This window comes from Zootoca vivipara, chromosome 8, assembly GCF_963506605.1.
Source record: "Zootoca vivipara chromosome 8, rZooViv1.1, whole genome shotgun sequence".
NCBI lineage: Eukaryota > Metazoa > Chordata > Lepidosauria > Squamata > Lacertidae > Zootoca > Zootoca vivipara.
This window is the reverse complement of record NC_083283.1, coordinates 25,167,786-25,181,185: the sequence shown is the minus strand read 5'-3', so window position 1 is coordinate 25,181,185 and position 13,400 is coordinate 25,167,786. Positions and strand designations below refer to the sequence as shown.

General features: G+C 41.5%; 1 protein-coding gene across 3 annotated transcripts in view; it reads right to left on the bottom strand.

Annotated features, from left to right (window-relative positions):
* Positions 1 to 13,400, bottom strand: part of TRIQK (triple QxxK/R motif containing) — a 51,529-nt gene that overhangs the window by 16,982 nt on the left and 21,147 nt on the right. The gene's annotated exons all lie outside the window — the stretch shown is intronic.

Below are 13,400 nucleotides of genomic sequence, written 5' to 3'. Positions count from 1 at the left end.
CTAGAGAGTTCCAGAAAAACATCTACTTCTTCATTGACTATGCAAAAGCATTTGACTGTGTCGACCACGGCATACTATGGCAAGTTCTTAAAGAAATGGGAGTGCCTGATCACCTCATCTGTCGCCTAAGAAATCTCTATGTGGGACAAGAAGCTACAGTTAGAACTGGATATGGAATAACTGATTGGTTCAAAATTGGGAAAGGAGTACTGTACAACAAGGTTGTATATTGTCTCCCTGCTTATTTAACTTATATGCAGAATTCATCATGCAAAAGGCTGGACTGGATGAATCCGAAGCCAGAATTAAGATTGCCGGAAGAAATATCAACAACCTCAGATATGCTGATGACACAACCTTGATGGCAGAAAGTGAGGAGGAATTAAAGAACCTTGTAATGAGGTTGCAAGAGGAGAGCGCAAAATATGGTCTGTAGCTCAACATAAAAAAACAACTACTAAGATCATGGCCACTGGTCCCATCACCTCCTGGCAAATAGAAGGGAAAGAAATGGAGGGAGTGAGAGATTTTACTTTCTTGGGTTCCATGATCACTGCAGATGGTGACAACAGTCACGAAATTATAAAACGCCTGCTTCTTGGGAGAAAAGCAATGACAAACCTAGACAGCATCTTAAAACGCAGAGACATCACCTTGCCAACAAAGGTCCGTATAATTAAAGCTATGGTTTTCCCAGTAGTGATGTATGGAAGTGAGAGCTGGACCATAAAGAAGGCTGATCGCTGAAGAATTGATGCTTTTGAATTATGGTGCTGGAGGAGACTCTTGAGAGTCCCATGGACTGCAAGAAGATCAAACCTTTCCATTCTGAAGGAAATCAGCCCTGAGTGCTCCCTGGATCCTGAAGCTGAGGCTCCAATACTTTGACCACCTCACGAGAAGAGAAGACTCCCTGGAAAAGACCCTGATGTTGGGAAAGACTGAGGGCACAAGGAGAAGGGGACGGCAGAGGACAATATGGTTGGATACTGTTCTTGAAGCTACCAACATGAGTCTGACCAAACTGCGGGAGGCAGTGCAAGACAGGAGTGCCTGGTGTGCTGTGGTCCATGGGGTCACAAAGAGTCGGACACAACTAAACAAAGAACAACATGAACACTTTCATCCCTAACAGATTTCCCACATCTCGCGGGGCTGCGAAGACTGCGCTCCTCTCTTCTTTGCATCAAAAAATGGACTGATGCCAGGGATTTAACCAGGGAACTTCTGCAAGCACTTTCATGTCCTGCGTGGGACTTTAATTCTCATCAGTATCATCTGGCATGGTTAAGGATAAGAGATGATGGGAGCTGGAGCCTAAAACAACCAGAGGGCTCCAGGTTATGGAAGGCTGCTTGAGAATATATCAGAATGACCATCAGTAGAACATGAGACTCTTAATCTCAGGGTTGTGGGTTTGAGCCCCACGTTGGGCAAAAGATTCCTGCATTGCAGGGGGTTGGGCTAGATGACCCTTGCGGTCTCCTCCAGCTCTACCATTCTATAATTCTATGACTGCCTGGAGTCCACTCCCAGTACTTTACTGCATAAGTGTATTACACTTACTCCCATTAGCGCCGCTTCTCAGTAGCAGGTGAATTCATTTTTGCCAAACTCTACCTAACAATGCTGCGGGGATATCAATATTTGAACCTTGAAACATGCAAGCATTTGATTAAACAATCAACTAAGAGTATATAGGGCTTCTTTTTAGTTATTAATGGGGTCTTCATCTGTGCCCTTTGTTTGTGTTGCTGTCCAAGCTCATTATCATGTGTATGCCTGGCTATTGTTTTATGAATGTTCACATTTCAGTAGCTCCTTCTATGTCCCATCCCCACCCACACATAGACTTTCCAATATCCACCCTCATTATCATCATGAGGCAGTGTTGCTCTTCGCCTGCATTTGCAACTTTAAAAATTAATGCACTCTGATTTTCTGAATACTGTGAAGCGTAAGCTGCTTAGGAGCACATTATGCTATCAAGCAAGCACATTCTTTCATAGAAAATACAGCTGGTTCTGATTCAAAGGCGTTTCTTTTCACCTGCAAATGGACTTGCTTCTAACTTGTTCCTCGATTCATTGTCTTTTACGGGTGCTTGCAAATCTTTAATTGTCTTTAATTCAAAAACAAAAGTAAATTCCGTTCTTTAACTCTCGCAAACATGTTCAATCATAATTCCTCCTGGGATGATTACCAAGTTCTATTCACTGCCTGATCTTCAAACAAAAGTCCATAAATTTATTGCCCATTTATACAGACCGCACCAATTATGCCACAATTGAATGGCAGACAAGGAAGAGTCAAAATATTTGAAAGGAGAAGTGTGCAATCTAAATTTAATTACACAGGCAAATTATTTGAAAATGAGTTATTTACTGCTTGCCAAAAACTGACAGATAGTAAAAGAAATCAACATTACAGATTTAAAATCCCTTTCAGCACTTTCTCTCCAATTTGTAACTGCCAAGAAACTGCTGCCCTGAATATTTTTGTGCTGGTACCACAATAATAACTAAAACAAAAACATTATATCTTTCCCATAGTTCAGTACCATCACAATAATAAATGGTACTGAAATGCAAGGAAATGCAGCATCAAAAACACTCAACTCAAATATCCTTGTTTCTAGAATCTACAGCAACCCACACCCCAATCCAGGTGTGGCTGGCCACCTCCCCACTTATCAGGACTTTCAAAAGGATCCTGCATAGTAAGGATGGACAATCTATGACTCTCCAGATGTTCGACTCCCAGCCAGGATGGCTAATGATAAGAGATGACAGATCCCCCATCCTACAGCCTTATAGACACAGGCAAAAGCTGGATGGCAGATCTCTGCATCAGGAGCAGAAACTGACCTTTAAAAAATACCCACACATGCAGAATACCTTGAAACCTTAGAAGAGAAAGATTAGGTGTACACAGTGTCCTTTATTTTGAATCAGCTATCCTTAAACCTTGACATACATTTTAAAATGATAGAGAGGGGGCAGGAAACATTGACAACATTACTGAAGTGTTGGGTGCATTCAATATCTCCCACTGCTAAGTTCACATGTACTTCTCCCTCTTTTCTAATCCTCCATTACAGTCATTTAAACATGTGGTATGAAAGAGATAAATTTAAGCTACACGGAAGAGGAAATTCAAAAGCTGCAGGGCCTTCACAGAAGGTGTTGTTCCAGCAACTCTGTCTGTTGCTTTCTCTAGCCACAATGCCTGGGCTAAGCTAAACTGTGCTGCCACGGCCCTGCCAATTTCAGACGTCCCTCAAGCAAGAAAGCGCGAAAACTATTTTACATTCAATCAGCAGGCAAAGGAGCCACAATCTAATTCCCAAGCTGGCATGATAAATAATGCTGATACCTTTGCGTTAAAACGAGGGAGTTGTCCGGGAAGTAGTAGCAATGTAGAAAATGTACATTTTGTAGTGAAAGCATTTCAAAAATCGTTTGGCCATGCATGTAACCAGACGCCGTTAAGTGGTTTGCTCACTATCGCGCCATAAATCCCTCCTTTCCATAATAGGAAATAAGGTTGCTCATTTTCTTCCAACTAATACAAAGTGATACGAAAGGCTCTATCACACAGGGAGCGGGGATATTTAGAATATTAACTGAAAAAAGTGCTGCTTCAAATAAAAGGGCTTCCATTTCATCATCGTTCAAGTTAATAGCAAGCCAATTGACTGCAACATAAGCAGCATTCATAGCGGTCTTCTGCAACATCTTACGATGAACATCCCTAGTATAGAGAGCTCTCCCCCCCCCCTTGTCCCCCGGCACACGCAGGGGGGGGGAGAGGAAGAGAGATTTGCTTTAATACCATTTCAATTGCTGCGATTAAAGATGTTTTAGGAGTCTTCAGCTAACGGAAACATTTTGATATATATTGAATATAGTCAAAGTGTTAGTACTCAAAAGAGAGAGCATGGGAACCCCCCACAGCTCTTCTCTTTTTTATTTTTTTATTCAGGTTTAATGGTAGCTCAAATCACTGGCCATTTTTCAATCTTGAGAGATGGAACAGCTTGACACTAATAATACATTTGCAAAGGACACATCATCATTTAACACAACATTAAGTGCTCAGGAACAACTTTTTTTACAATAGACACAACGTGTTCTGAGCTCAGGGTTGACATATCATTACATTTTATGCTACAAAGATAATCCAGCCAGCCATTCATGAGAGGTAAATTAATTTTCAAGCAACTGTATTTCAGCTTTAAGCCAACAAGAAGGATGCATTAAAGTGAATAAGTTTATTTTATGCTATCAGCAAGGGTTTCTTTAGCCTGAATAAAAGACTTTCTTGAGTACACCAGTATCTATACCTTCAATTATTTCCACTCTCCCTGCAGTTTCGACTCAGAATTCTGCTTGTATAAGTTAAGCTACAATTTTAAACCCATAAAGCAGCCATCTCACGCAGGCTGAATGAACACGGGAGGCAGAAGTGATACAAGGAGGTGGGAAATGAAGAGCAACTTCATATGCTGCAGCCTCTGTAGGGAGGCCGCTCAAACCACAAATATGCATAGTGGACCAGAGCATTTGTAAAACTTACTGAGTGCCAGAAAGGTGGTGGGAGACTCTCTGCAAACCAATCAAGGCAGTAGATATGCATGCTTTCTGCAGCATTGCAGGCATGTCCAAGCCAGCTTGATCAGACCAAGGGCAGCGGGAATGGTTTCCCATCAGAAATCTCAATGATCTTCACCAGTATGTGCGCTGCAAATTTTATCTTGTTAGCTGCTACTGGCATTGGGACACTAAGTAATTCAATGTTCCATATCCACGTAGCTTTTAAAGATAAAGCTTTTACTTTCGTGTTGCTTTCAAAGCTACATTCACTAGTTCATGGGCAGGTCCTAAGGGCCTGTTCCATCATTTCAGCTCTCCAAAGGGAGGTCCATGGAAATCACTTCATGCAAGGAATGATTTGCCACAGTGCCCTGGGACCAACAATCCAGTCGTCCACGTTCAACTGGACTGCAGAGAAGCTGTAATACATTTCAGATAGCATTTCTGTAGTACTGAGCTGAAGAAATGTGAGTGAAGTGCACAATTGGTACAGGAATGTAACATGGAGCTTTCTCCATAAGGATGTGTTTCAAATGACAAGGATGTAAGTATAAAGATTGAAACACAAAGCAGAACAAGTTGAAACTGAGAGGAACTGAGCTCCTATAAACTGGAAGGGCTTGGTCTTATGAGATATTCTGCCCAGAACGGTTGCATCTCAGAGCTATTCAGGAAACAACGGGGGGGGGGGGGTTGACTTCCCATCTAAAGTTGACCATCTTATAGCAGTAGTCTTTCTTTTTCTTTTTTAAATAAAATACGCCAGGCTGATGTATTGGTACTTTAGAAGGGACATGCTTCTCCACCTATATCATCATTTTTTTTTGCACATGCCATGCTAATTAAGTATATTCTAAGAGCAGCACGGCATTGCATATGTTAATCCGCTGACGGCCATGATAGGAAGATATTAGATGTGGGAAATAGTGTGGAAAATGACGAAAAAGCCCATCATGTTCTTCAAAGATTTATTCAAAAACTGAAACATTTAACAGAATTGACAGGAAAGAGATCTCTTCTTGTATGCAGCGGTATTATCTCCCGCTAAATTTACTTGTGATGAATAATCTCCCCAAATCACTCATAATTTTAGCACTCCAAAGTCTTCAGGGCACTTGTAATTCTACACTAGATCGCTTCAACATAAATGCCACCTGACAGGCCTTAACGAAAAGATGAATGACATCAATAACAGCTTACACTAAAGAGTAGAGGCTGTACATATTTATGAGCAACTGGAGCATTGGACCTCAGGTGAAACGAAATAATGAACAACAGTTATACCAGGAAATATTAGCAACCAGCTAGATTCAAAGGTATCCATGTTGATGTCAAGAAAGGGGACTGGAATTCCCAAGCCACTTATGGTAACTCAACAGCAGACAAACTGATTTAAATAGAATACTTTAGAGCAGAGGTAGGGAACCCCAACCCACAGGCCAGATATGGCAGCCAAATTTCATCAAGTCTTTTGGGTCCCCTCCTCACCATCAGCTGTTCAGCAGGGAGGGAAAAGGGCTTTGATGTTGTGCAAAGCACGGGACTGCAACTCCTTTCTCTGCAAGATCAAAGCAGAGTGGAAAATGTCACAGCAGACTTGCATTCCTTGCAAATATGCAAAAAGTGGTCCATACATTTGCAACTGCATGCATAAAATTTGTGGCTTACAATTTCTTCTTGAATCTTGAGACTTTAACTAGCTATAAGGCAGAACTTGTAGTTCAGCTGAGCATTAACTTTATTTGCATTCATTTTCCAACGTTGTTGAGGTGGGTATTTCTTTTGGCCATCTGCACAGTCAGAACAGAAAAACGGTCTTGCAAGGGAGCCACTGGGAACTGTCGCCCTGCACACCATTTCTGTTTGAAGTTGCTGCACAGATGCTATAGTGAAGCAGTAATGGATCAAAGGAGAGAAACAATCTCTGACTATTGTAACAGGGGGACCCACAACTTGCCTAAGCCTTTTGCTTATAATAAGGACATTTTTAGCTTGCCCACTTGCAATTTTAATTCAGTTTGTAGTTATTCACTTCCCCATTAACACGTTTTCCATTTTACATGGGGGCGAATTTCATTGGCTTTATTTACTAAGCTTTTAAAAAGCAATCATGTTTGAAGGCTTAATGATTGTTTCAGAGATTTTACGACACGCCTTATAAAATTATTATTGGTCCTTAACCTTCCAAAGTACTTCTAAACTACACAAAACATTGCTTCACCCATATATGACGGGCTCTCTGGATTTGCTTCCAATGGTTTCACAATTTCCTGTTCTCTTACAATGGGGCACAAAAGCAGAAATCAACATGCAGTTTGTGGAATTTGTGGCTTTTTCATCAAGTGCTAGGTGACTTTGAGAAGTAATCAGGAGATCCTTCCCAACCACATGCTGGGTTAGAGGTTTTTAAGCCTTGGGTGCTCTCTTAGGGAACCTATGTCACCATATGAGTGAAGAAGACATAGCATCAATGAACTGGAGAGACAACTCTGAAGCAGGATAGTTTCAGGACAATCTCACTCGGAGGCTGTTGGTTTGGTCTTTGTTTCCTCTCCATCTCCACTCCCCATGCCTTCCCTCAAATGCTGGGCCTTGTGGCTCTCTTCTTTGCAGTTTCTACACACTCCCTCTGTGCTTCTACACTTTGCAGTTTCTACACTGGGGTTTTAAAACAGAATGATGAACTTAAAGCTCATGTTCACTCTCTGTGATTTTTTTGCATTGGCTGCTACAACCCTCTTTTGCCTCTTCCTTCAACTCTTCAGTCTTGAGTTTTGTCTCTATCTATTCTGCTCATTGTTACGTTACTCCTCCACACTGGGCTCCCTTCTTCCCTCCTCTCCTCTCACATTCTTTTAAGACTGCTATTCCCTCCCAGAGGTCTTCAGTCTCTTCCTTCCTCTTCTGCCAACGCCTTCCTCTCTCCATATCCCTTCTCTCTTTCCTTCCTCTTCCATGAACCCCCAAAGTACATTTTTTTCCTGCTACTTCCTGACATTTGGAACTTCTTCCTGCCATCTGGCTCCTTCAACTCATGTGTGTTATTGTTTAGTCGTTTAGTCGTGTCCGACTCTTCGTGACCCCATGGACCATAGCACGCCAGGCACTCCTGTCTTGCACTGCCTCCCGCAGTTTGGTCAAACTCATGTTCGTAGCTTCGAGAACACTGTCCAACCATCTTGTCCTCTGTCGTCCCCTTCTCCTAGTGCCCTCAATCTTTCCCAACATCAGGGTCTTTTCCAAGGATTCTTCTCTTCTCATGAGGTGGCCAAAGTATTGGAGCCTCAGCTTCACGATCTGTCCTTCCAAGGGAGCACTCAGGGCTGATTTCCTTAAGAATGGATAGGTTTGATCTTCTAGCAGTCCATGGGACTCTCAAGAGTCTCCTCCAGCACCATAATTCAAAAGCATCAATTCTTCGACGATCAGCCTTCTTTATGGTCCAGCTCTCACTTCCATACATCACTACTGGGAAAACCATAGCTTTAACTATACGGACCTTTGTCGGCAAAGTACATGAACCCCCAAAGTACATTTTTTTCCTGCTACTTCCTGACATTTGGAACTTCTTCCTGCCATCTGGCTCCTTCAACTCATGTGTGTAGAAAAGCCAATTAAAAACTCACCTTTTTCAACTCTGGCATTCTCAAACTCATCTCTCCCCCCCTTCTACCTTTCTGTTGATTTGTTGTGTTTGTTGATTATTATCATTTCTAGAGCATAAGCTTGAGGTTGGGATCTGTAGCTTTTATTTGGATCCACGTGCAGCACCTATAGTTACTGTGTTGCTCTAGAAGTAAATAATAAATGCAGAATTCTCCTCGGCTGTAAAACACAGAAAAGAGGCTGGAGGACCTCCAACCCTGACCAGCGGCCTGGACTCTTGACAAATAGGGAATCAGCTGAATTGAGGAGACAGTGCAGATTGTGGGGGCAATCCAGAGCCTGTCAGTCAGGATCCCTTGGGCCAGAGAACCCTAAATTAAAAACCCCTGGAGACAGCACGCCCAGAGCCAGCTCCCCCGAGGAACCAATTCCTGAATGCCAAAGCATGCAGTGCACAAGGCAGAAACCAAAAGAGAGGTGACTCCTTTAAGGTTCTCATTCATCCTTAGCTTTTTCAGATCAGTGATTCCGGAAACCTTTCTTCAAACCATCATGTGACAACTAACCAATTCAGAGTTGGGGAGAACACTTCTGAGTATATACCTACTCTTTGCAACTCCCAATTTAGGCAGACCAGGCTCACCGTCTTTTTTTAAAAAAACAACCAAAAAAACACACACCCCAGGACTAAAGTAGTCCAGCTGACTCGCCCAATTATAATTAATCCAAGTTGCATCAACTGTCTACTTTCTGAAACGTAACCAGTAATCAAACAGTCAAGTAGTCCTTGTAAAGCATTTGGACTTTGTTGGATACAAGGTGCTACACATATGAAAAAGTATTAAGTGTAATTATTGGTTCAATATCATAATGTATTGCAAGAGCCATCTCCCTGATGGCATGTTATAAAAAGGCTCATAAATTACATTTACTACTAGTATGGAAAACAATTGCAAAAGAACCTCTTTCAAATTGACTCTTGCTATTACCGGACTTCAAAATCAATTTCTCATTTATAAAAAATTAGTATTAAATATTTATAGACAAATGCATAACGATTTCACTTTCTGGAATTAAACACAGGCCATGGCAGGGCACATGCACAAAAGCCTTATTAATAAAAAATTAAAAAATGGTCAGCTTTCAAAATCTTCAAAGCCAGCCAGATGAATTCGTGGAGAAAAAGCTTGTGATCATGACTGTCAGGATAGAGAAAACAGACCCTCCACCTAGCTGTTCATCCCAAGGCACAATAGAGAATCTATTATTACAGTGTTGAGACTGGAATTGGGCTCTATGAATGTCACATGTTGACTTTCTTATTGTTTTGTCGTACGACTACTAGCCACAAGGTGCTTCATCCCAGCAACAACACACCCCGTTTGTCTATAACCTTTTTGTGAGGATTATACACCCCTGCCTTCTTAATGTCCCACATCGTCTCTCAAGCCCCTACATGCTACCCACTAATCAATCTCTCTAACCCCCATGCAGTAAAAAGTCTGTATTACATGTGTGAAGGATGCACACATGCCAAGCCAAACTAATGCTCCATTTTTTCTCTCTGAATTTTCTGATTTCCAGCATTCTATAAACTAGTCCTTCCCCCACAGCAGTTGGGATCATTTGTGACATCACAGCAGCTTCAGCCAATGTGAGAGTGGGAAACTGGCAAGAGGCATCAGGCACTTAAAAAACAAACAACAAACAAAAAAAAACCTCTAAGTATATATATATTGTGGTTCATAAGTTTTATATGACTGTAGGATACATCAGTGACAATCAGGTATTTATTTGACAGGTTAAAAATACTGTACTGTTAAAAAGTGCCGGGCTGGAAACAAGCACATTTCTGCTTCTTTAACCTGTGTCACTTTGATGGTTTTACTGTTTTGTGCTGGGAGCTCAAGGGATGCATGACAAAGGTTAATAGTTACTACAGTCACTCAGCATGAATTTCCTATTCACTTCAACAAAAGGAAACAACCTGTTTAATTCATGATTGTATTCTTCCATTCTTTTGAATTGTACAGTTGGCTGTGATGGAAATAGCATCCATTCTCTTTAAAATAAACTAGAGTAACACACATGGCAGAAATACCTCGGAACTTCGGATGTGTTCATTTGCAATGCAAGGAATATAGTCCAGGTTTGTGGAAGACATGCCCCTTCTCCTCTCTTATGATTTTTCAAAACTGAACACAGAGGTAGGAGAAGGAATCAGGAAGGGGCAGTAAGCACCCTCTTTTTCATGTCACCGCCTGATCCTCATAATGCCCCCGTGTGCTGCTTCCATGCACAACTGTACACAAAGGAAGGGAGGGAGCAGGAGCTCCATGACTAATTCTTCCACATGTTGATAATGTATGTAGATTAGTGGTAAATCAGTTGCCTTGCATGCAGAATGCATCAAGTTCAATCCCTTGCATCTCCAGGAAGGAGTGAGAATGACTCCTCTCTGAAACTCTGAAGAACCGCTGACAATCAGCGTCAACAATACTGCGCTAGAAGGACCAATGGTCTGATTTGGTATAAAGCAGCTTCCTACATCCCTATGGCTCATGCTCTTAATTGGTGTTGGGACCAAGTACACACTGCTCTTATCTAATCTTTCTAGAGAAGATGAATGTTACCAGTGGAGCATGGAGTTACTGCTGGTTGGAATATGTGACAGCCCACCTCCAATGGGAGGAGAAAACACTGTTGACACAATCCCTTTCTCCTTCTTCTAAGGTAGAAGCAGGAAGTCCACATGGCAGTGATTGTTCAGGAGGACACGTGTTCTACAATGGGAGGTCTTTTTTTTAAAGAAAGGAAGTTATTTATGTATTCAGAGCAGTTGCGGTCCACATTTTGCTTCCCCATTACACTGGTGATGGCGGTGGTGGTTTTCAGATTAATAATAATGTATCATAGAACGTTTCAGCATCCCAGTAAATAACACACTTGCTTAACTAGAACAGCTGTAATGAAGAAGAGTTCACGGAGAGAACTTCCCTGACGTTAAACAATGGATTAAAGACAAGCCTTGGCTGTCTGTAAATTGATTCTCAGTAGTTAATGAATATGAATTTGTGCTACCTAACATAAATACCTGGCAGCACAGGCTTTGGTTCTCTTTACATAGTTTTTCTGCTTTGGTGTGACTGCTAAAACCAATCAATTTATGATAAATTGAGATACTAATACTATATATCCCCCCTTTTGATCCAAATGTTTTTTCCAAGCTTACAATATGCCTTGATATTATCTAATATGTGCAAAAATGTAAGAGCAGGCAACTAGTTCCATTCTGAATGCCTTGTGGTGCCTTTAAGTGTTGTGCAATTAACAGACTATTTTTGTGGTGTTTCGCGATGATTCACAACTTTACACCCTCAAAGGCTAAACTAATTTGGTAAGCCTTTTTTATGTTTTCTGAATTCAAATTATTAATGGCTGCAAATCCCACTGCTGTACAACTCAAGTGCAAAAGTACTTATTCAGCCATCTTTACTAAGAACCAGCAAATCTGCCTTACGAACCTGGACTGTTCGTAACGTTTGGTAGAATGACAATTCAAGCACTAAAATTTCTTCTACATTTCGGATTGTAATTAATACTGCAACAGCAGCATTTCAACTTAAGAAATGTATTCCCCCCCCCAAGTTATCTGAGCCCTTAGCTCGGCCATCAGATGCCCAGAGAACTAGGGCTTGACACTCAGGGGAATGTTGTGCTTCACATTTTCCCCAATCTACTGTGTGCAAACACGATATTCTACTTAGGGATGACACATGAATCCTCCTGGTTCAATCTCCATTGTAAGCACTGCTGTTCTGTTAGCATGGGAAAGTATCCTAATGCTTTGTAGTGTCTAATTCCATTCAATATAATTCCCACAAGGAAATAAAAATAATCAATAGCTGGATGTGCAAATAGAGGAAAAATAAGGTGCAGCTGGATATGTAACAACCCAGAAAAGTTCTACAAGGGCTGCAAAGAGACAGTTTGAAACTGACATGCTTGAGTTCAGAGAAGTCATTTCACAGTAGAGGTGAAATTAACTAGCTTGAGCCAATTTGGCAACCCCTTGCATTCATTGCAGAGGCAGGAAGCAAGTATTGTATGCAAATCTGATAAGGAGCAATCAGGGTTGAATTTTCCAGAACTGACTGCAGGTTGTACAAACCATTGCACAACCAAGTGGGAGGTCGGGGAGGAGGAAAAACACTTGAAGTCGTTGGTAAATTCCACGGAAATCTGAAACACCCTACAAAGCTTCCATATTGGAGATGATGCAGTGGGACTGAAAACTCTGCAGTGTCTACCATATCCCTAATTACACTATTGTAACTGAAGAGGTACTTGCAGGAGTTAATGCACAGAGACAAAATGCTGTCTGGATATTTGGAGTAGCTGTGCAGAAAGCCTTTCTGTCTGCTATCCACCCACAAAAAATGCCAAGGTGGTGGTGTGTGCATGCCATATAAACTCTATCAGATGAAACCTATGTTAACTGAGGCACCTAAACAGATAATGTAAGAACAAAGGAAGTGTTTGTGTCATTTTTTAAAAAAATAAAAAATATATCTTTTAATTATCCTGATAGAAAATTGAAGCAGAGCTCTACAGTCCATACAGGAGAAGGAAAAGCAAAGGGCCACATGAAATCTACCCTGATCTAGAAGTCTTCTCCCTATCTGAATCAGAACATTCATTCTTATTTCTTTTTTTCAGTTTGACTTGCCTTAAGTGAGGGCAAGTTAGGCAGAAGAAGAATATCTAGTAATTGATGCTCGTCACTGCAACAAACTAAGGCAAATAACGTGTGTTCCCTGGATTCAGCCCTCTAAGGAACGGCCTGCGAGCTATTTGGTTTCAGACTGAAGGCCAACTCTCATTCAGCTCTCATTCAGATGCAGATGGAAAAAACAGTGTCAGAGTTTGGGCCTGCAGAGAAGCGCATGTGTGATTACTTGCACCCAAGTCTCTGTTTTTCAGTTCCAGTCCACATTCCAGCACAGCTTTGCTGAACAACTCACTGTGCTGATTCGGCTCATGCTGGGTCGCACCATTTCCGACTGCAAGTGGGGAATCATACTGTGAATGCTCAGTTATATACAATGGCTTCTCTACAAATGCAAAGCAATGCCTCGTCTTCTTCCTGGCAACTATTTCCAAATGTGCAGGTACATTTTTTATACGATAAACCAATTT